This window comes from Gallus gallus, chromosome Z, assembly GCF_016699485.2.
Source record: "Gallus gallus isolate bGalGal1 chromosome Z, bGalGal1.mat.broiler.GRCg7b, whole genome shotgun sequence".
NCBI lineage: Eukaryota > Metazoa > Chordata > Aves > Galliformes > Phasianidae > Gallus > Gallus gallus.
Window position 1 is genome coordinate 73412382 of NC_052572.1, and position 21645 is coordinate 73434026.

Below are 21645 nucleotides of genomic sequence, written 5' to 3' on the forward strand. Positions count from 1 at the left end.
TCCTCTTCCCCAGGCTGAACAGCCCCAGTTCCTTTCAGCCTCTCCTCATGGGGCATATTCTCCAAGCCCTTCACCAGCCTTGTTACCCTTCTTTGGACCTGCTCCAGCACCTCAATGTCCTTTCTGTATGGAGATGCCCAAAACTGAACACAGTACTCGAGGTGAGGCCTCACCAATGCCGAGTACAGAGGCAGGATGACTTCTCTAGTCCTGCTCACCACACCATTCCTGATACAAGCCATCACTTGCAAGTGGATGTTTTTTAATGGTATTAAATATCAGAAGATTGATATTGCTTAATAAGATGAATGGCAGCATTTTCAAATATGTTGGGCCTTTTTATTAAGTGCTTTACAAGCTATCAGAGGCCTGGTATTTTTGTGGCAGCTTACTGAAAGGGACCAGGAACGTGGTGTGTGTCCCCTGAGTGCTCGATATAGTGATTTATCATCTCTCTAGAAGGAATGGTGTGCTAACATTGGAGGAACTGATGTACTGAGATAGTGCAGATGACTTCTTGCTCATGGAGTTAGACCAACGTCATTGAACCAAGGGTGCATGTGTCCTCTCATTTCACCTGATTTCTGGTTGACAGAGTCAAGATGAGGAAATTGTATTTAATAAACAATCTACAGCATCAAATTTCCAAATCTCTATGAGGGATAGAAAGGCGAATCACAGAATGGATGATCCCAAATTCTTCGTGTTTCTACAGAAGTCACCAGATGAGAAGTGACCCTAGGCTGTGACAAGTTAATTTAAAAATTAGGGCAAGTTTGTACTAAGAAAGTTTGGGTGCATACAGCATCTGTTATCAGTCTGTTCTGAAAGCAGAAATCATGATGTCGGTGAAGTACATTAATGAGCTCTTCACTCTAAAACCAGCAAATCCAGCTAGTAAAACCAGAGACAAGAATAGAGGGAAGCCTTTCAGACAGATAAACCGTTTTCAAGGAAAAAAGAAAGTACAATCTTGGAAAGCATTCAGAGCTCCAGGCTTTGTGGAGTGCTGTGTTATTGTGCCAGCTCTTCAGGAGAAGTCTGGCCTGGGATGTTCCCACCCACTGCCCAATGAGTCACTGGGGTGATCTGCTGGGATGACTGAGCCATGCATCATCAGCCAGATACTCCACTTCTTACAATCTGCATCCATGGGCTCAGCATGGAGAAAGAGATGTCGCTCAATGACAAACTGGATAATCACAGAATCATAGAATGTCTTGGAGTGGAAGGGCACGATTGCCACCTAATAGATAAGGTGCTTGTCCTTCTCCTATAGCTTGTCTTAATAGCATACCATTACTGTTATTTAAAGTACCAGCTAGGTACTAAAGGAAGACTGGACAAACCATTCACTGACTTGGAGGGAACATCTGATGCATCGTTTATGAACTTCACTGCTTAGTGTGCTTTGACGCAGATGGGATTCACTCATACTGATGCACATCTTTGGTTCACCATGTTATGTTTATTGCTCTGTTCATACTGACTCAGCGCTGCATCAATCTCTCAATACCAGAAGACTGCTAGATGTCCTTGTTTTTCTATCGTTTATTGTTATCATCACACAATGTTCTTGGCCTTTTGCCAATCACACCTGGTTCTGAGTGGACCATTACATGGATCTTGTATATCTTTCCGGCCTGGGGGAAGGGGAGAATCACATTCTATCTGAATAGCCTCACTGCAACACCTATGTCTACATAAGTACATGGCAGAAAGAAGAGAACAGATGGAGGCCTCTTCAGGGGAACCTTCTGTGCTATGAGAGAAGAAAGGGCTCGTACATGAGAACCATAATGGACAGAATTACATATCTGCCCATAATTAGAGTTCCTGACCCTAACATTACGAGTGGGTCTTACTTTCTTCTCTGGGGTCATTCCTTATGAGAATGAAGTGACCCTACACTCACAACCACAGCTTTGACCCAAACTAAAAATATGCATCCCACAGGATTCATGTTCTACACCCTGAAGCTGGCCTCGAGGAAGAGGTAATCCTCAAAGCCCAAGCAGATGTCCAACATAACTATAACAGCATTAGGATGGCTTACTTACAAAAAGGAATTCTCAAAAAACTTTTGTTCTAAGGATCTCGTGGGATGCTACTGAATTCTTCACAAGCAAGATCATCCTTTACTACCAACCCACACCCATTTTGTGGACACGCCAAATGATTTCTGGGAAGAACAGCCTATGCTTCGTAGTGTTTCTTTTTCAGAAGCACCAAATCCTCCTCTTTTGATTACTCCTCTCAAGCACCCCCCAGTCCATCTACTCACTTAATATTCCCACAGTCCCTTATTGCATGACTTTTGCCCTTACCAGCTGCTCATAATATTGCCTCTGGAAATAAAATGTGAACTCCAAAGTGTTTCTTTCCTGTACTATAACAGAGCGTTCTCTTTCCCTTTAAGATGGCTACTGTTCCGTTCTCTCCTCCAGCTGATGGCATCTCAGAGGTTATAAGCAGGAAACTCAGAGCAAAGGCTATTTCAGTGCAGTGGGTGACACAAAGAGTGATCTTGGCACAGAGAGTGCATGTCTTTACATCCCAGCAACACCCTGAATCTCTATAGAACTGCAGCCCAAATACCTTGAGCCTCAGTAGAGCCTTTCCATAAATCAAGACATTTCAAAATGCAGACATGTGAGTAACAAGAAAAATGAAATTGTAGAAACAGAATGATTTTGGCACGAACCACAGAAGGCAAGAAAGTCATTCCAGGGCTGGTGAAAAGTGATATCAATACTGGCCATTTATGGTGGAATATTTTTAGAGAGCATAGAATAACATCACACAGCTGACACACTCAACACCTTTGCTGGACGTTGGTAAAACCAGAAATAACATATTTCAAAGAAAAGGCAGACGTTTGTATTCAAATGGCAGTAGCTTAATGGTCACCCATATGGATGTCTTTAGGATTCACAAAACTCATAGTTGGAACTGAGAAATCATGTTTAACATGCAGTATCATGAGCTGGAAACCTCCAGTTTCTCTTCCTTGGGTTTGCTTACTGGTATCATACTCATTTGATGTGGGCTTACCATTACAGATGTTTCTTCAGCTTCCAGGACGGCTGCCTTTGCAAAACATTAATTACCCCAAGGGAAGCCTTCTGCCAAATCTAAGTCTGTCCTTCCTTGTTCTTATTCCTCTTTCCATATGTTTCTTTCTAGGGCTGTTGTTAATTTTTTCTTTTCTTAACAATAACATCACCTCTCCGTTTTGGTTTGGGAAGCACATTGGGCAAAGCGGAGACCTCACACCAGCTTTCTGCAAGTCTCTGCACTGTAATCCCTGGCCAATGTTGTAATAAGATACAGAGTGGTTGCAACCTGTTCAAGAAACGACCACCAACATCAGTGCCATTAATGTGGCATCATTTGGGTATACAGTAATTGGTTACTGCTTCTCTGGACCAGAAATACATTGTGAAATGGGAAAAACAATGCAGACATTGCACAGTGTGCAATAACCCTGTAGATAAACATTTGCTCCCATCTTATCCCTTCTTTTACAGCTTCAGGAGTGACCTCTCCGGACAGTTCCCTCCAATTCCTCTCTGTAATTAACTTGCACTTTAATAACTGCGTTTGAATGCACACTAAGTTACTGTGTTCTACTCCATTCTCAGTTTGTTCCTTGCCTTTATTTGCACTCTTTAAATTGTGGAATCAATACTATTGATGGAGAATTTGCTCATATAATGAGTAATTTTAAAAACAAAGTACTAGACCCAAATAATCTTTTGGACCAAAAGCAGTTATACAGAATTTTATTTCTGAATAGAACTGCGTATGTTCACTTGGATTAATTTTATTTCTCAAACTGGGAATGATTTCAAAGATTAGTTAAAGTAATTCTTGCATTTAAAAAAGAAAAATAAAAGCAAATTAACTACATTTCAGTCACCATGCTACTTTTACAACTTAATAATCTTGTCCTTTACTCAGAGAATAGATACTTCAATTACATAAACATATTTTATTGCTTCATAAAATGACAGTCTGGGACCGAATCAAATACCTTAATGGTTGTTTGCTGTGAGTAGAACATAGTAGAAACAATAAAGACTGGAGTACATCCCAAGGATTATCTCACATTTCCCCAAGTTCATTGTCTCATCCTTAAAATAAAGTACTGTGATCATAATGGGCAAAAAATAAAGACTTCACCATGGGGGAAGGGTGATTTCATTTCAGCATTATGTCTGTGAAAATGGGACCAAGCTGACTGTTGCCCAACAACTGTGTTTCTTGTTATTGCCATCTCCGTTGCCATGCTGGGTCCCTTAGTACCACCTGTGCCCAATTCACAGCACCTGAATGCATGGAATGGAAAAATGAAGTACTGTCTGCCGTAGGAGATCACATTCAAGACTATCATCTAAGAAATTTGTATGTGTGCAAATCTGTGGGACTTAATGAGATGCAACCAAGGGTCCCAAGAGAAATGGTAGATGGAGCTGCTGCACTCAAACCATTGGGAACTGCTCAGTGTCAAGGTGGAGATCAGCGATGGTGCTTTTCTTAAGGGTCAGTACTGAGACTGGTTCCTTTAATGTCCTTCTCAGTGACATGTACCATGGGACTGGGTGCTGTTTCAGCAAGTTTGAGATCAATACCACACTGAGTGGTGAAGTCAGTATGTTGGAGGACAGTGGAAGCATCCAATGGGACAATGACAGGCTTGAGAGGTAGCCCATGTGAACCAGATGCAGTTCAATTAGGTCAAATACAGGGTTCTGCACCTGCATCAGGGCAATCCCAAATATGAATACAGGCTGGGCAATAAATGGTGGAGAGCAGCCCTGGGGAGAAGGGTTTGAGGGTATTGGAGGACAAAAAACTGAACATGAGACAACAACATGAGCACTTGCAGCCCAGGAAGCCAGTTGTATCCTGGGCTGCATGAAAATAAATCTTACTAGCATGTCAAGGGAGTCGATTCTCTACTCCACTCTTGTGAGATCATACCTGGAGTGCTGCATTCAGCTCTGGGACCTGCAACATAGAAGGATGTAGAGCTGTTGGCGCTGGCGCAGGTTGCCCAGGGAAGCTGTGGATGTCTTGTCCATGAAGGCATTTGATCAAAGCCAGATTGGATGGGGCCCTGGGCAGGCTGAGATAGTGATTTTCAGGGTTTTCCCTGGCAGCGTCATGGACTGTAAGGTCACTTCCAACGCATTCTATTAAAAACATCTTGTGTGAACACGTACAGCTGAAGTCACAGTCATTTAAAGATTCCATTAAGCAAGGCACTTTTGTTTCCAGCTGCAAATGAGTGAGGATGACTAGCAGCAAGACAGCATTACTGGAATTTTTAACTTAAATAATTTACAGGAATGGGTCTAAGCAATCATAGAACTGGGACAATAGATTTTCAACAGGAAAATAGATTTTCAACAGGAAAAGAGAGGAGGGGAATTCTGAGCATCTGCTGGCTTATTTACATTCCACATTTTAACATGGAATCAGAGAATGGCTGAGGTTGGCAGGGATCTCTGGAGACCATCTGGTCTGATCCGCTTGCTCAAGTAGAATGGCGTTAAAGATTGTTGCTGCAGAAACAAACAAAAATAATAATAAACTAGTGGAAACCTCATACAAACACACTTCATAGAATACCTAGAAAATTCTTGCAGTTGTTTCCAAAACTCTCTTGTCTGTTCGCTTTTGCATTAAAGTGATTACCACAAGAAAAACAACTGCAGTATCAAAAATGCACGCACTGTACCAACAAACTATTCCATCACTCCGAGAAGACCACCCTCTCCAATAGCTTCAACATTCTGATCTTGGCCATTCGATCGAGACCATCTGGTGAAATGAAAAGAAACTGCCCTGATGGAAGGGTTGGTTGGTTCCAGCAAAGCAGACAAGTAACAAAACATCTCAGCTTAGGTTTTAGGTAGCACAGCAGGACAAAGGGGGTTGCATTTGGTGTCTTGGATTGCAGATTTTTCTTTTTTTTTTAACTTACTTTTCTTCTACTGTTCTATGCAATAAATGGCAGCAGAGGGGCATTCTATCAAAATAGGGTCCAACATGGAAATGCATCTGAAGCAAAGGTGTGGAACTGAATTCCTCCACGTGGAAAAACTTGCACCCAATTGATAATCATTGATGCTTTCTGAATGTTTATTGGGGTCAAGCAGTAGATGTGAACACAGAGAGGCACTGGGTGGCACATTTCAGCAGTGGTGACAGTGATGTGAAAGACAAGCCATGTCCCAGAGAAGCATGCATAGCTGTCACGTCATGAAATGAAGAATGTCTCCATCGGTTCACCTGCACAAATCAGCAGGTTATGACCAGGGAACTGTACCTAGAGCTGAATCTCAGCTTCAACATGTTGGAAACAATGGTGGTAACATTGGAATATTGCAGAGTTTGTGCCAGATAGAACGTTGACACGGGATGGACATTGCCATGGAGTGGCGATATGTGAATCTCCCACTGAAACAAAAGCTCAAGATACAGCCTTTAGTGGGTAAAGTGATGTGCACTGTCTTTTGGGATAGGAAAAGGGAGATCCTTATGGATTTCCTGGAACCCACACAAGCCACCAACTCAGAACACTACATTGTGACGCTGATTAAGCTGAAGGCTCAAACCTTTCTCTTGTGGAACAATAATGCCAGGCCACGTACCACTTTGAAGACTGCTGAGCACGTGGGCAGTGTGGGCTGGACTGTCCTGTCACACCCACTGTATAGCCTAGAGTAGGTGCCTTCTGATTTTCATCTGTTTGAGCTGAAGAAAGATGAAGGGGGTGGGCAACTGAGCCACATTTTCTTGGCAGTGATGTCACCATAGCTGCTCTGAACTGGTGGGTCACCTCTGTTGGTACAGATTTTTGTGAGCATAGCATGCAAGCTCTTGTTCATTGCCAGTGAAAATGTACAGCTAATGTTGGTGGCTATACAGAAAAAATAATGTTTTGCAGCTGAAAGTTCTCTCTATCAAGTAGTGTTCTTGTGCTCTTCATATATGCTGCAGATTGCATGGAAATAAATAGGAGGCAGTGATGTCAGAGCAACCTATATAGATTAGATAGTTAGACAGTGATACAATTGGTTATAAAGAGATCTTTGGCAGCTAACAGGAAGCATTCATTTTGGAGAAAACATTAAAATGACACTTTGAGATAATAAAGAAAGGTCAATGAAGCAAAACAGAATTACCAAATTACCGCATCACAGAATCACAGGGGTTGGAAGGGACCTCCAGAGATCACAGAGTCCTACCCCCCTGCTTAAGCAGGTTGCCTACAGTGGATCGCACAGAAAGGCGTCCAGATGGGTCCTGAATATCTCCAAAGGAGACTCCACGACCTCTCTGAGCAACCTGATCCAGTGCTTACTGTAAAGAAATTCTTCCATATATTTAATGCACCACAGGATACCATTGGCCTTCTTGGCCATAAGAGTACACTGCTGGCTCATGGCCAACCTGTTGTCTACCAGGAGCCCCAGGCCCTTCTCCACGGAGGTCCTGTCCAGCAGGTCATCCCCTAACCTGTACTGATTCTTGTGGTTACTCCTCCCCAGGTGCAAGACTCTACGCTTGCTTTTGTTGAACTTCATCAGATTCCTCTCCACTCGAATCTCCAGTGTGTCCAGCTCTCACTGAATGGTAGCACAGCCTTTTGGCATGTCAGCCAATCCTCCCAGCTTTGTATCATCAGCAAACTTGCTGAAGGTGAACTTCATCCACACCATTGAAGATGTTGAACAAGATCAGACCCAGCACTGACCCCTGGGGTACACCACCAATACAGGCCTCCGATCAGATCTCAACTCTGAGCTCTGCCAGTCAGCCTGTTCTCAACCATCCACTCACCTGTCCCACACCTTCTAAGCTTCACTACAAGGATACCGTGGGAGGCTGTGTCAAACACCTTGTTGAAGTCAAGGTAAAACAATATCCACTGCTCTCCACCCAGCCAGTGGTGACAACACAGAAGGCTACCATATTGGTCAAGCATGATTTCCCCTTGGTGAATCCATGTTAATCGCTCCCAATAACCTTCTTCTCTTCCAATTGCTTGGAGACGGCATTTCAAAAGACTGTATTATTTTGCCATTGATTTCATTACTTTGATTCATTTTATTTTAATCTTATTTTAGTCTTAGATGATTGTTTTATGTAATATTTTAAAATAACAGTTATGTAACAATGAACAGTAAAATAGCTGAGTATAATTTACTAGCTGCAGGAATTACCATTTAATATGCTTATTAAAATACCTACTATAACTCTAACAAAAAGAAGCACTTGTGAACAAATCTAAGATCAGTCAATGAGAATACATTCTCTAAAGATAAGGAATAGCAGCATATCTACAATGGTCTAAATTAGCAGTGAAGAATTTAAGAGTCATCAAGCAAAAAAAAAAAAATCTGTAAACTAAGATGAAATGAAAACATGTGTACAAACTCCTTAACTTTTCACAAATCAGATTTGTTGCTTCAGCCAACCCTGTGCTCTCTGGAGATGTGATACACGCAGGCAAGAATGTCATCACATGACTTCTGGTACACTGGCACATCCTGACTCTGTGGTCAGTGCAATTTTATTTTACAGTGTCTCCAGTGGCAGCACTGGTTTAAAGGTTTCCCGTTCTCCTTCAGTCATGACATTTTATTCCTGCTCCCATGCAGCTGTTCATCACTTACGGCACACGATCTATGAGAACAGTGGGAAATAACGTGAGCCCCATATTCCTTGAAAATAGCTTCTGGTTATAACAGCAGTAAAATAAAGAATGTATTCTCAGAGGAGAAGATGAGAGAGGAACCGATCAATACTGCTATTTCTTCTGAGTCCTGAAAAGGACAAGAAAAAACACTGTCCTCCACCTATAGGCTGAGGAGTATTGTCCCATGGCCAAGTATTGGGCAGTGCCTAGAAGTCTGATATTTCTGCCACTTCAGTCTCCTTTCTGCAGCAGCATCCCAGCAGGCCACTTCACATCTCCATACCTACACTTTAAGTATTCTCACTCATTTTTCACTGCCTTAGAAGAAGTTTTCGAGCTTAATTTCACCCAGAGGGTGGTGATGCACTGGAACAGGTTGCCCAAGGAGGTTGTGGATGCCCCAGCCCTGGAGGCATTCAGGGCCAGGCTGGATGTGGCTCTGGGCAGCCTGGTCTGGTGGTTGGCAACCCTGCACATAGCAGGGGGGTTGAAACTCGATGATCACCGTGTTCCTTTTCAACCCAGGCCATTCTATGATCTATGACTTATATGATTTAATAAGGGGTTCCCTATAAAATAGGTCTTTGTCTGGGAAGCATTGTAGAAACTCAACATAGGTTATGATCAATTTTTAAATTATTATTTGCTGTTACAGAGCCTGAAATGAATATTTTATGTCAAAGAGTTTTATATTGTCATAAGATTTCCAGTGCAAAGGCAGTGAGCTTAATGAACATTCTGCAGTCTTTCTCAACTGAAGAGAATTGGTATAATGGATGTGTGTTTCTTCCTCTCTTCAAGTCATTAGAAGATAAAATAATTTATCCCAAAACAAATTTAAGAGAGAATGGAAGGTATGAACCAACTACCTCTGAAAAAAACAAAAACAAAAAACCCATAAACAATTTATGGAATAGCTGGGAGGACTTCTGTACAAAGTATAGGCCATAACACATTAGGCTTTTGGTTGGGAGACAGCATATGCTACATGGCGAGGGAGGGTTCGCCAGCATATGGTTACAGAAAGCACATCAGTGGAGAGCCACAAACCTTTGGGGATTTTATGGGACTTTATGGGACTTTACCATGGGACTTTACCATGCACTTGGAGACACCTGGTCCCAGACGTACTCTCTTCAGCATTTTTCTAGTTTTAGCACTAAGAGTATTACCCTGGTCTCAGATACACTTAAATAAACCAGCAGTTCTTTCAAATTATCATAAAAGTTACACAGCATGTACTGCCATGGAAGCATTGGAACACGGCTCACCACTTGGCTCTCTATCCGTGAGCTCATTCTTGCTTAGAACACAGGTCACAGGAGAGATTAAAAAAATTCCTAAAATTGCTGTCAAAATGGCTGAGATAATCATCAGATCTGTTCAGCTGTAAACACAGGGAAGAGAAGAGGTCCCTTTGGGTTCAGCAAGTCTACAGTTAATTCATTTGGTTTTGATAGATGAGATTAAGGCTCTGAGAGGAGTCAGAAAGAGATTTTCCAGACAGGAAATCATGGGAGGAGAGGTCTTGGTAAGAAAGCCTAGGCTAAGATTTACATTCTCTTTCTGTCATTTAATAACCAAAAGAGCCAAAACCCACAAAATGTAACTAAGCCATACAGCATGCCCTATATCACGCTGTAGTTCACAGGCCAGTAACTCTTTTCAGTGCTCGGAGGTCATGATAGCAAAGCTATTGATTGAGGGTCTTCTGGCATGGTTCAAATCCCATACAAAAACTGAGAAGCAGCTCAAGGTACTTGAATTACCCTTTCATGATTTCTACACATCACCTCTCTCCACATCTCCTCTCACGAGCCTCTTTTCCTGGTTTCTTGAAGCATGCCTACCTTACCCTTGCACCTTTTAACAGACTGTTACTACTGAATCTGCTGAAGGAAGAGGGAGGAAGAAGAAACTCAAACTGCTAGGCAACACAGGCCCTCAGCAGTGGAACCAACCTGGCAAACCCATGACTCAAACAACCAGCCACCCCTCCCTGTGCACATCAGTGAAGGAAGTAATGAGCAGAGGTAACAACTACTAAAGGCTGCACAAATGGCACAATGTACATGGGTGATCAGACCCTTTGCCAAAAAAGAAAATATCTGGTCCAAAAGGAAAATGGGCAGAAAACTGTGTTTTTTAAGCATATAGCCTTCAATATAATGGTCATTCTGCAATGTAATTGCTGCAGCTACATGAAGAAAGCTCTCCCAGTGTGATCAACACCAGAAGATCTCTTGGGAGTAATCAAGTTACAGTTTGCAGTGGTGTACATTATATAAAACAGGGGAGTCAAATTTTAAATGCTAGCACAAAATAGTAGAAAGAAAATAAAATATTTCCAAAAGTTAGGAAAGTAGAAAGCACTTCAAACAAACCATACCTTTGTGTAAAGATTCCAGTGACAGCAAAAATGGCATAAGGAAATAAATCAGTACAAGAAGGATCTGTATTTGTATGCATGTGAGGGCTAAAGCACTCAGTAAGCAAAGCGCTTTTGATAAGAGCATATGCAGTGCAGTGATGACATCACAGCTCTTACGAGCTCCATTCATCAGACTTCTTTGAATGGTTGCTTATATGCTGGGTGAACGACCATGCAGATTTTGAGGAAATTGGTCTTCATTAGTTTGTTGCACAAGGAATGACTTTTCTACCCTTCTGCATTACTTACCATGCTTCGGCAAGTATATGGAATAAAAGTACTTTCACAGCATCTTCTGAATTGGATAAATATTTAGGGGCTCCATTCAAAAATGTTATTTCTATTTCTAGTTATGCATTAGATGTAGGTGTTCTGGGATACTGCTGTTAAAAAATAATGCTTGGCCAACACCGTCTGGATAAGAATGGGTGAACATTCCAACTTAAGGACACAACCTACACATCCAGCTGTGTGGAAAGGAGGAAGCAAATGCATTTACCTATTCCAAATAAGGCTTCAACTAGAAAAATGTTCATGTTGCAACATTTCATTGCATCCCCACCCTCAAAAAACAAAACAAAAACAAACAAAAAAAAAACAACAAACAGTTGTAGCCATTAATTTACCTGAACTTAACAGGAAATCTGAGAAATCTGAGAATAACAAGCAGCTCTTGTATAAAATGAACAAGAGTAATGAAATCAATGGCAAAATAATACAGTCTTTTGAAATGCCCTCTCCAAGCAATTGGAAGAGAAGGTTATTGGGAGTGATTAACATGGATTCACCAAGGGGAAATCATGCTTGACCAACATGGCAGCCTTTTGTGATGTCATCACTGGCTGGGTGAATGAGGAGAGAGTAGTGGATGCTGTGTACCTTGACTTCAGCAAGGTGTTTGACACCATCTCGCACAGTATCCTTGCAATGAAGCTGAGTAAGTGTAGATAGATGAGTGGATGGTGAAGTGGGTTGAGAACTGGCTGACTGGCAGAGCTCAGATTTGAGATCAGTGGCACAGAGTCCGACTGGAGGCCTGTATTAGTGGTGTACCCCAGGGGTCAGTGCTGGGTCTGCTCTTGTTCAACATCTTCATCAGTGATCCGGATGAAGATCCCTTCAAGCAGGGTCCACCCTCAGCAAGGTGAGAGGATTGGCTGACACACCTGAAGTCTGTGCTACCATCCAGCAAGACCTGGACAGATGGGAGAGTTGGGCAGGGAGGAACCTGATGAGGTTTAATAAGAGCAAGTGCAGACTCTTACACCTGGGGAGGAATAACCACATGCATTGGTACAGGTTAGGGGATGACCTGATGGAGAGGAGCTCTGTGGGGAACCACCTGGTCCTGGTAGACAACAGGTTGGCCATGAGTCAGCAGTGTGCTCTTGTGGATAAGAAGGCCAATGGTATCCTGGGGTGCATTAAAAAGAATGTGGCCAGCACATCAAGGGAGGTGATCCTCTCCCTCTACTCTGCCCTGGCAAGGCCACATTTAGACAGTGTGTCCAGTTTTGGGCTCCCCAGTTCAAATAAGACAAGGATCTCCTAGAAGGAGTCCTGCGAAGGGCCACAGGGATGATAAAGGGCCTGGAGCATCTCCCTTATGAGGAAAGGCTGAGTAACCTGAGTCTGTTCAGCCTTTATTAGCAGGGGGGTTGGACTCAATGACCTCCATAGGTCCCTTCCAACCCCTGAAATTCTGTGATTCTGTGATACCTGGCCACAACACAATACACTCAGGAAGGCTTAACTTTCCTTTATTTCCTCAGCACCTCTAGCAACCTCAGCACCTCTAGCATTTTCCCATACGCTACTCTTTAGCAGATTTACTCAGTTACCTACCTCTCAAAATCTGGAGTAAGATCTGGGCATTGAAATTCAGGCAGCAGGAATGTACTCCAACCCTTCTTTTTTCTTGATTTAAATCTTCAATATGTTTTATGTTCCTAAACTCCAGAAGCCAGCCCTGGTAAGTAGGTAGAAGGAGATCTGCAGGTCCTTGTGTTAGGGCAGAGCCTCTAGTCTCTGCACGTTTATCTGCAGCAGAGTGAACAAGCACTCTTGCCTCTCTTGTAGGCAGGGACTGTTCCTTGGTGAAGGGAAAACTTTGAGGCTGATTCTCTAAGAATTTCACTGTTTGCAGTCAGATGCTGCTATCTAAAGCAGAAAATATGACATCAGAATGAGAAGCACAGAACAACCTTATGAACTGATACTAATGGCAACAGAAGTTGGGTGTTCAAATGCCCTTCAAACATGGCCTTTTAAACACGACCTTGTCTTTGCACTCACAGTCATTTTTTGAACCACTTAGGAACGTTACAATTTGTGGTTTGGTATGGCTTGTAGTTTCACAGTGATGCTGAGTTTGTTATTATAAGAAGAAGCTCTCCAAGTAACCTTGAAGAGGCAGACAGCTTTGTTTGGAGCACTCTTTGCCACAGTCTTTGCTAATCCCTGCACTCTCTGGAGCTTATGCAAACTGTAACAGGTAAGAGACTTTCAGAACTACAGAGATCCCAGAAGAATACAAAAGTACAGAAATGCACGGAGCAAAATTGGCACATTTGATCATGGAGTTAAATCCCTTATCCTGCTTCAATATTTTACATAAAACTTGCATTTTTACAAAGCTTATAGGTTTGTTGTTCTCCTTTGCAGCATACAGCTACACTGACTAATGGCTCCTGCTGATTCTGCACAGACCTCCAAACAGTTTGCACTGCTGAAAGTCCAGCTCTGTATTTTTAAAAACAAGCCTTATTTTTTGGAACCCCCATTCCCCGTGGTCAGTGCTTTCATCTCCAGACTTCTTGCCATCGAAGGCAAACACAAACAAATGCATAGATGGTCAGCAAAGTCAGTGAAGAGTCTCGCTTGTAACCTCACCCTACAAGCAACAAATACTAAAAGGATACAATAATAATAATAATACAGAGGGATAAAAAGAATGATATAAAGATGTAAGTCCTTATATAAAGAAATAATGGTATCCATAAGCACAGGCACCTTTCTACGTATATGATATTAACTGCCTCCTGAAACTAAGAATATTTACCTTTCTAAAGTATGAAATGTTTATGTCACATTATGTAAAAAATAAAAAGACTTTGCATTTGTTTGAGATGCTGTGTACTGAAACAAAAATACGTTACAGTAGTTACAATACAGGATAAATTAATGCGTTGGACATTTCAGCCATAGAAAAACTAAGCAAATTCAACGAAGGTCAAATTTCTTGTGGTTGAAACCATCAAGTAAATACAGAACATGTTTTGTTTGCTTGGATTTGGAGGAACAAAATGTTTTTATGGTGTTGTAGTCATATTACACAAAAGAAAGCACTATAATATATTGCGTTTCAAAATCACATCATTATAAAGTAGGGGGTATACTGACATTGAATATAATCAATCTCAATCATAAAAACTGGAAACTAACTTTGCAAATTGTTCCTGCCCCTTAGAGGGAGAAAACCAAGACCCTTCAACACTTCCTGCAAAGAAGCAGAGAACAAGGAACTCAGAGCAAACAGTAATATCAACTATACAGGACTCTCACAGGGAGGGGATTTGGCTACTGGCTCCCTCTTATACCAGCTGAACGTCGTTACCACAGGGATATGGAGACTGTAAGGTGGCCCTTTCTGGCTGACTCTTGCTAGAGCTACCAAAACATCAGCCAGAGCAAATAACCAAACTTTGACTGTTCATCTGCAGCCCACAAAACCGCCCATTCCTACCGTCTCGTGTGTCACATTCTCACTTTGCCAGCTGTTTCAACACACTGCATAGAGCAGACACAACGCTGCTCATGACAGCAGCACACTTCAGCATTTCTGAGGCTTGAGAAACTCAACTGAAGTCCCTCCTCAGTCTGACATAGGACAGCAGTGTGACTGCAGGGCATCGGCACCCCTACAGGGCCTGCTTCTCTGGGAGATTCCTTGGTTTTAAGCAGAAGTTGCATGCAGTAAACAGTCTCAGCAAAATATACATAAAATCTGATTCACCCATTAGTTGCAACTGATTATCATTTTCCAGCATGGGTTTTTGGGTGGTGGTTTTTTTGTTTTTTTTTTTTTGTTGTTGTTGTTGTTTGTTTGTTTGTTTGTTTGTTTTTTGCAAGAATTTTGTTTGAGGCTGAGCGGATACCTCAGCTCCCACGATGAACAAACTGTTCTGTATTGATTTGGGAATTAATGTGTGGAAGGGAATTATGCCTTTTTTAAATAAACAAATGATGTGTGTGAAAATGCCAGGCCTCTGTTTGTGATCCACTGAAACACAGGGTGTACTGCACTGTTCCTAAAGTAGGAGGTAGTTAAGCTCATTGGTTTTAGGAGTACAAATAAACACAATGTGCTTCTAATTATATCAGTGAGTCACAGCAGACTGTAAATTAGTATCATATTACTGTGTTCTTGAAGACTGTCAGCTTCTTTATTTCTAAACAGTGGAGTATGGGCTACCAGAGCCAGCACAGAGCAGGACTACCACGCTGTTTGAAAGCTCCAGATTGTCCCTTTGGTCAATCTCTAAGCAACATTTGTGATCATCCCACCCAGGACTGGTCCGGTCAGAATCCTTTGTGTCCTTTATACAGGGACGTTGATACTGCAGCCATGTAAGCTCTGTGCAAGAAGTCACACTGCCCGCAGACATGGGAATGGCAGCCCCTCAGTGGCTGTGCCCATGGTGTCAATGCTGTGTGTGGTAAAGCTTAAAACGTATACGGATAAGTCAGCAGAGTCAAAAGGTTCCCAGTCACATCTGTGCAGAACGCTTGAAGCTCAAAAGCGCTTTTAAAGGTCTACTTTTCAGGACTATCCTCATAAAAAGGGGGATAGAAAAGTGAATGCACTGAAACAACAACCCCAACTTCAAAACTGGGATTACAGCTTTACAAATCGATCCTTTGCAGGCTGTTACTGTTAACACTTCTTGATCGAGGGTGTGTAAGATTTCAGATTAGAAGTGCGTTTTAAAGAACTAATGAACTACAACCGTAGCTTTCAGAGTCCTTAGCTTGTTAGGTTCTGTTCATTAAGAAAGTACAGGAGAGAAAACAGAAATCACTGGAATTGGAAGCTGTCTGTGGGTATTTGGTATTTTCCGGACTTTTGTTTTTAAACCACAGAACACCAGCCTAAGTGAAGTTTAATTCTCAAAGCTGTCATCATCCGTCATTTGCCATGCAGTGGTTGACCACGTCTAACAGTCATCCTGGCAATACCGCCCTGAAGCAGGGCTACGAGCAGCACAGCCAAAATACCTCTTCATCACTAGAAAAAAAAAAAAAGCTGAGGGAAACCGTAGCAGAAAAGTCATTGCGCTTTCACGTGTCCACTGAGCTCACTCCTGCACAGCACCTAGGAGTTCTCACGAGTTAACAAACTCCAAGAAGATCCCATTTGCTGCCATAGGCATCAGCAACAACCCCCAACCCCTCCCCTGATTCACATTCCTCTCTCCGTTAGTCTAAACGAGTCCATAGTCAGAAAGGCACATCCCTTAAACACAGCATGCACTGCCATTTAACTGTAAGGTTGTATTAAAGCAATACACTCATAAAAACAACAGCGCTTGAGTGCATTCGGTTCCAGACCAAAAAAGTTTTGTAACCTCCATTTGGACCTGAATATTTTGGCAAATGCACCAGCATAAGTCATGCAAATTCTTTAGCATGAATAAAAATCATTTTACTCTGAAGCAATTACCCCACACAAACACGTTTTTCGTATTAAAATTTCATTTATGGTGGAACAGTCCATCCACCTGGAGAAGATAATCCAATGCAGTCTGAAAATTTCGCCCACAGTGGTCCCCAGTGGTTTGATAGGATCTATAATGTTTAGTCAGTCACACAGCTCTTCAGCAGAAGCAGCCCTTCCCAATTTTTGCTCCTGGCAGCCCTGCAGTTAACTTCACCCTGTGCAGATGAGCCACCCACCAGCACCTTGATTTTCTGTCTCCCATAGAATCATAGAATTGCTCAGGCTGGGAAAGACCTTCAAGATCATCGAGTCCAACCACAACCTGACCATACTGCCATAAATGTAGCTGCAACTGTCCCTCATGCTTTGCTCAGAACATTCTTGTTTTGTCCCATGGCAAAGCAGAGAGATGAAACAGGAAGAAGCTACATGATCAAGTTTATCAAGGGCCCTCTGGGTGGCATCCCTTTCTTCTGCTGCATCAACCACACCACTCAGCTTGGTGTCATCAGCAAACTTGCTGAGGGTGCACTCGATCCCATCATCCATGTCACTGATGAAGACGTTAAAGAGTACTGGACCCAAGGTGGACCCCTGGGGGACACAGCTCATTACAGGCCTCCACCTGGACACAGAGCCTTTGGCCACAACCCTCTGACTGTGACCTTCCAACCAATTATTTATCCACTGAACAGCCCACTCTTCAAACCCAGATCTCCAATTTAGAGATAAGGAAGTGCTGGGGGACCATCAAAGGCCCTGTTCAATGGGCTTGCCTAAGAATAAAGCTGAGAAACCTTGCTGCCTGTTAGAGCACCTAGAAAATTCACTTGAACTGCTTCCCTGAGACTCTCATCCACTAAATCTTCACAGAGAGTAAGATCTCTACTAAAACACTAAAGGAATTTTATACTGACATCCAGAAACTCTACAGAGGGTAAGAGAGAGCCATTCTGTTAATGTAAAGGAAACATACGGTGTAATAATTAACTTGGAGACAGAATAGAATCTCATTGTAATACATTTGCGCTGGCTTCATGCCAAAACTGCGTGCGCTAAACAAGCCTTAACATTTAGTCATTAGACAGTGAAACTCTTAAACCTTTGGGACAGTGTTTGAATGTAAAATGTAAAAAGAGTAAGTGGAAAAATACTGGCAGCGCAACTCCTGGTGATGGACTGTCTTTCTTTCCTCTTCTGCTCCCCTGACTTGGAACGTGCCACATTCAGCCTTCACACTGCTCTTCAGGGACAGCTCTGCTTTTGTCATCTACAGTTGGCAGCTCTGCAGTAGCGTGGCCTCAGCCCTTGTACTGATGCTGCGGGGATGCATGCAGTCCAGCTCCAAGCTGAAAAGGAAGGGCAATTGAATGTCTGATCTGTAAGGAATATGCAGGCTGCTTATTTTAGGCTGCAATTACCTTAGTTCTTCTTCTACGTTTGGGTCTAACTGGGGCATCTCCAGCTAATGGAGTAACAAACCACAGGATCCACCTGGGAGGAGATGTGTCTTTTCACTTTGAAAACTCAGTTATAGACATTCTCATCTCTACTATTATTGTCTGTAGGCACTTCAAGTAGTGCAGTCTTCCCAACATATCCTGCTGACTCTGCTTTAGACACAAGCTTGCCCATCACCCATCAACAGCTCAACCTTCCTAACACTTGTAGACACCTCTCTAACTCTTTTGATCCATGTAACATTTAATTACTGTCTCAATATTTCAGAAACTTCTCATCTGCAATTGAACTTGGATATCAACTCCTTTCTATCTTTTATTCAATGACAGATAATTGCTACTTTTAATTTTAATTTTTGCCAAAATCTCCATTGGGAAAAAGAAAGAAAGGAATTTGAAACAGTCTGAGCGTGTCTTTCTAAGAACCAGTGTCACAGCCACAGTACACATGGAGCTGTGTCTAAGCAATACATGTAGCTATAGTCAAACTTGGATAAGAAAACATATCAGCTGAATTGCTAAATACGTTTCTTAAGTATGAAAAAAAAAATGTTTTTACTTTTGTTTTCAACCAAGAACCTTGGGTTTCTTGTATGTTTTTGTGCTTCAGTTCTTTCTGTTCAGATTTCTATCTGATTAATGTCTAGAAGCTCAAAAATCTGGACATCAAGCAAGCACTGACTTTGGATTACTTTTCCTAATTTGGTGGAGAGCAGAGAAATTTTCTAACAAAGCTTGGGAAGCTCAGACTCTTGGCACTGAAATACCACACGTGGAAGTAGTGTAAACCTCCTCTCCTTTAGCCTGCCCATTACTTAACAGGTTGTCCTGCTAGGAGGGGACTAGGGAAAAAGGGAGGCTATGAAACAAACCTGTTACTAGTATGCACCTGAAACGTTTACCCCACCAGTTGCTTTCAGTTACTACCCTACCACCTTTTCCATCAATCTGCCTCCTGCAACCTCATTATTCTCTTGGAGATGAATATTTTAATAAATGGCAACCTAACAAACAAAAAGATAATACAGCAGCAGTGAGCTATTAACATGTGCTTAACAGATTCCTAAGAACTGAATTTTTTCAGGGACAACGGGACTCATGTAATGGGGTAATACTTGTACACTTCTGGAATTTGTTGCACCAATGCCAGGAAAAAAAGGTTGAACGCTAACCATCTACTGATTTCCTGGGTGAATCTAAACTGGGAAATGCTCTGGCTATTCCTGCCTGATGGGCTTGTTCCTGAAGAGTATCTCAGAAATAGCATCTCATGCTGGAGAGCCGCAATTCAGATCTCTGAGGAGAACTCCAACACCACATGGGGCTTCGTCAGACAACCAGTCCTGTAATAGACACTCGTGTTACCCTTTGTCAAGAGAATTAGTACATAGGTCACTCTGAAAGTAATGCCTCCTATCCATTCCCATAGAAATAAGACACTCTTTCAGTGTAGTCACCACCATCAGCTATGCATTTTTGCATGCCCTCATGCCATGCTCATAACAATCTGCGCCAGTGGACGTGATCCACTGCTGCTGTCACCACTGCTTGAAATGCACCATCCAACCCCATCACTGTGCTGACATCCACTGTCGGGCCTCCATAAACATTCAGCAAGTGGTGATGAATGTCAGTGGGCATCAATTTTTCAGCATGGAGGAATTCAATCCCACGTTTGTTTCATCTGCACTTCTTTGTCAGTTGCCAGTTTGTCAGACTGCCCCTTCTGCTGCCATCTGTCAATAGCAACAAAATGGAATGGAATACATTTGGGAAGTTTCAACTTCTACTGTCAAACTACCAACATCTACTTCTCATGCTGTAGGCCATCACATCCTAGTCCATCTGGGACTCAAATGACACCAACACTCAGCCACAGGCATGCTCAACTGGAACAGAGCATGGCTGTCTGGACCTCAGGCTCTTCTCCAGCTGAGCCATGTGGTCATAACACTCCTATACCTCCACAAGTCCAAAATTTAGGTAGAGAAAAAAACTGGGAGCCAAGCTCTGATAGCGGTGTGCCTGCCTTTATATGTCCACCCATGGAAGGGAATGCTACCTTTAACTTAGCTCTATGAGCAGGCAGGAGAAGCAATAAACACTGAAAATTACTCCCATATACTCAGGTATTCAGGTGCAGCACTGATCATTTCGTTAAATGAAGACATCAGGAGGGATTTACAATTTTGCTATGATAATCATAAAAATAAATGATAAGATATGTTAATGAAATTATCTGCTGTTTGTTGGTTTTGATAGTGCTTGAGTACTTAGCTTATTCTTAATAAAATTATAAAAGCCCTGTACAGAAGTTAAGGAATGCATTTTTACTCAAGAATTAAACTGCTTTTTGACAACTATAAACAGACAATGATTTGATTTCCAACATTTTTCCTTCAGTATTCTACGCCCTGAATATGCTAAAATTCTGTACCGTGGATCTTTTCTAATTAGGCAACTATTAGAACAAGGTCCAATTCAGTTGTCAGAATGGGTGTACGAAAAATTGAGGATGAATTTTAGCATATTTTGGAATGTGTTATTAGAAAGAGATGATGAAGTATGCTCACAGGAAGGCAAGGCCAGCCCAAGTTTCTGGTTTGAGCTTGTGTCACCCTTGCAACAAGTGAACCTCTCCTCCACCCATTCCTGTCAAGCAGAATATATCATAGCAGTAACATCCGCTTCAGATGAGGGATTTGTTATGCACTTGTAAGGTTGTATAATATTCCCTCTTAACAAAATGCATTCAAAACTGTGATTTCAGTGAGAAGAGGGGAGTACACTGATACAGAACCTGTACAGCCTGTGATGTCACTACTGCAAACAGATTTCTGAGCTAATTCTAATGGAAGATGCTCCTCTCTAAAAATAGCCGAAAGGTTTTCAGCAATATTCAGTGCGCCTGCCTCATGGGTAAAATCTGTTGCATTATTTCAAGTATACCGAAAGCATTCAATCCCTTAATGGCACTTGTGCCCCTCTCCGTCCTTTCCCCATTTGTTTAGAAGGATCCCTCTTGCAAGAAAGAAGAAAGCATCTCTGCTCTACGTAGGCCCTAACAGAAAGTTAAGGAATGGGAAAGGCAGGAAAATGCTTAAGTACTTATTTGTATATGTGACAGTCTCTTTAAAATTACCTCTGTGCACAACACATCAGGGGCTATTTAAAAGTAGTACCAACAACACATACTAAGATGCAAGGGTCAATGGGCAGAACCTGGAACACAAAGAACTTCTGTGAGGGTGACAGAGCACTGGAACAGGCTGCACAGAGAGGTTGTAGAGTCTCCTTCTTTGGAAATATTCAAGACCCGCGT

At 42.2% G+C, this 21645-nt stretch overlaps 1 long non-coding RNA gene across 2 annotated transcripts; it reads right to left on the reverse strand.

Moving 5' to 3' along the window:
• Positions 1-122: 122 nt before the first annotated feature.
• On the reverse strand, positions 123-19973 carry LOC107052418. Of its 2 annotated transcripts, XR_005843178.1 has the most exons (3): positions 19496-19973; positions 12990-18212; positions 123-5570 (listed from the first exon to the last, which is right to left on the reverse strand). It is a non-coding gene; the product is annotated as an uncharacterized LOC107052418 (long non-coding RNA). The 2 variants fall into 2 exon arrangements; XR_001464907.3 differs by lacking the exon at positions 123-5570 and having other exon boundaries at positions 12889-18212.
• Positions 19974-21645: the final 1672 nt, after the last annotated feature.